This window comes from Cryptomeria japonica, chromosome 10, assembly GCF_030272615.1.
Source record: "Cryptomeria japonica chromosome 10, Sugi_1.0, whole genome shotgun sequence".
Taxonomy (NCBI): Eukaryota; Viridiplantae; Streptophyta; class Pinopsida; order Cupressales; family Cupressaceae; genus Cryptomeria; species Cryptomeria japonica.
Window position 1 is genome coordinate 225,710,359 of NC_081414.1, and position 3,015 is coordinate 225,713,373.

Below are 3,015 nucleotides of genomic sequence, written 5' to 3' on the forward strand. Positions count from 1 at the left end.
AATGTTGAATTTTGAAGGTCGATTCTAGAGGGATAAAAAATTGATAAAATTAGCCAATCTTCCGGATTTAGGCTATTAAATACAGTCATAACAGTCTCCTGAAAATTCGGGAAAAAAGCCGAGGATCGTGGCGGGAACACACATGGTCCGACCAACTTTTTTTCAAATCTTCAGGGATGGATATTACGATGATTTTAAAGCTAACCCCAAAGAATTGGTGAATTTTACGATCTCTAGATGGGAGAAATGAAGGCACAAATGTGAAAATAGGACTCTATTAGGGTTTTGAAGAAAAAGAGGAATTGAATTGCAAGTTTGAAAAGGGTCAAACCTAATGGATAGGGACACCATGGAAAAAGTTTAGAAATATGAATGTAAATGAAATTGATTTGAAATTCACACAAAATCCAATTAATTTTAAAAATTAGGGTTTGATGACCTAACCACTTAATTTTGAAATTTGAATTTTGGGAAAAAGAGGGGAAATTGAAAATTTGAATTGTAGGATTAAAGACAAATCCGAGAACAATCAAAAATCTGAAAATTAAATTGCAATCCAATTTTGACACAAGTTCAAGATGATTTTTGAAAATTAGGGTTTTAACAAGTAACCTCTTAATTTTGTAAATTTTAATTACAAATTGAACAAGACAAAGAGGAAATCAAAAAAGAAAACTACCCTTTCCCTCAAAGAGAGATGAGAGTTTCTCTATTGATTACCATTCAAGAACTTTTCACCATTACATTAGGAGGGGGGAGAAGATAATTCACTAGATTCAATCTTTGCACACAAAGATGGTAGAATGAATTCTGAATGAATTGGGAATGCTAAGTTGATCCCCTCTTCCTTGTTTGATTTGGAAAGGAAATTGAATGAATTATGTAGTGCAAAAGTGACAAAGAACTGATTATAACTTGAGATCGTAATATGAGATGAAGTTGTGCACCTGGATCTGGCAATAAAATGTCAAGATGAAGTCACCCTGCGAATTTGAGGAAAAGTTGCTTGGACCATGGCGGGAATGTACATAGTCCTCCGAAAAATCCATTAAACGAAAAGGGTTTTTTTTACCTCTACAAATGAAGCCCGAATTTGAAAGTACAGCTATGCACCTACAACCTACACACATAAAAGAGAGGAAAATGGGTTAAGGCAAACCCCAATTTTGGAATTAACCAAGTAATGAAAGAAAGTACTTAGGTAGATGTGACTAAATTGTAAATCACCTCAAGGGAGGTTGTAGTAGCAATGTTGATAGAAATGCTTATGTGGAATTGAATGTTGGAATCAATCTCCTCTTCAATGGTTGAATCCTTGACTTGAATGTATCACCTAGCCTTGGAGGGAAACTTGAGAATGCTCAATGCAGGAAAAGAATGCTTGAATTCTCTTGAATGCTTGATCCCTTATGAAACATGACCTTATCAAAATTCCCCTTATGCAAATGAGAGGATGAATGCCCCTTAAATACATGTTGGTGGATTTGAATTTCGTCACGGGCCAACATCGGGGGAGTTTCTCGCCCGAAGCACAACCCACAATGCATGCTCTAGGAAGGGTCCTGCCCTAAAATAGGGCAAGGGTAGGGGCGCCACACCCCTGTCCTGGGAGGACAAGGGAGCCACGCCCTTGTCCAAGGGGGGAAAGTGGCACCACACCTTTGTCCTACCCCTTTCTCCAGGGTAGAGTGCAGATGGGGTAATGCAGAGTCCAAGGAAGAAATTGTTTCTGTAAGTCGAGCAATCTCTGGTCTCCAATCAAGCTAGAGGATTCGAGTTCGCATGCATGAGGACCCTAATGCAGTCGAAAATTGCTGGGGTCGCAATTTTATGACACTACACTTTCAAATCCAGCGCTTGCAATGAGATGATAATTTATCTGTTATACATGGATTCTGTGGTTTCCCCCTTTTTAATGTGTTGTTTCAAACTTGAAATTTGAATTGGCATCATTTAAGCCTAATTTGATTGTTTTTTGCTGGAATTTGGTGGCCTTACACGATTTTTGCCATTGTTGTAGGTGGGAGTTGGTGTGAAGAGACGTGAAAGAGACGGGATAGGTTGTCAACAAGCAACGAAGTGTTGGGTATCGTGCTAGGGGAAGGAGGTTTCGCGACATCGACATGGACCCAAACCAACCAAAATGTGTTGTGTGAAGGGTCGTGGTTGGGTCCACGCGTGTCGTGCTAGTTGTTTTATTGGTGGCTAAGGCTGCATAACAAAAACTTGGTCATGTTTAAAAGTTTTACAACGGCATTTTATTTTTGTTAGAGGGGCCCACTCTTTGGCATGGTGGCACATGAAAGTGCCCACATTGACATATGTTTATTTCGTAAATGCATGTTTTAGTATTTTCAAATGTTAATCATTGTTTTATGTTTTTTGGTAATGGATACATGTGTGGCCCGAAAGATGTTATGTTTAATGTGAATATTTATGCGATTTTTTTCCATTATGTTTTTGGTGTGCAGTTGCGCAAGTTTTGTCGGGTAGGGCGGTCATGTTTGGGGCCTACGATGTGCATGTTCTATATCACCTTCTGGACCCTGCGCACGTATTGGCTCCTCTCCCCTATTGCTCATAATGAACTTGGTGTTTGGCATTATGCTGAGTATTCTTGTTGTTGTCCAACTAATGTCTCTTGAAAGCATCTATATTCGAAATTGGTTTGCTTTTCAAATGAGGCCTAATCCTACAATAGCCCCAATGGCTTGAGTAAATTATCCTTCCCATTCTTTTAGTTAGGGTTCCCAATGATCTCAAGTCTAGAAAATTATTCTTCCAACTATAATTCTAAAGGGGAATTATATAATCGTATTCAACAGGGCTTTCTCTCAAGGAGAATATATTAAGGTTAAAGTTTTGGAACCCACTGTTTGCATGTAAAGAGGAATTTCTCCCATCTATCATACCTCTTCTATTCGAATATGTTTATGGTCTTATGGATTAAGGAAGACTACTATGAAAAAGCCTTCAAGAAGAATCTCTAGAGAAAAAAAATCACTTTTCTTTTGT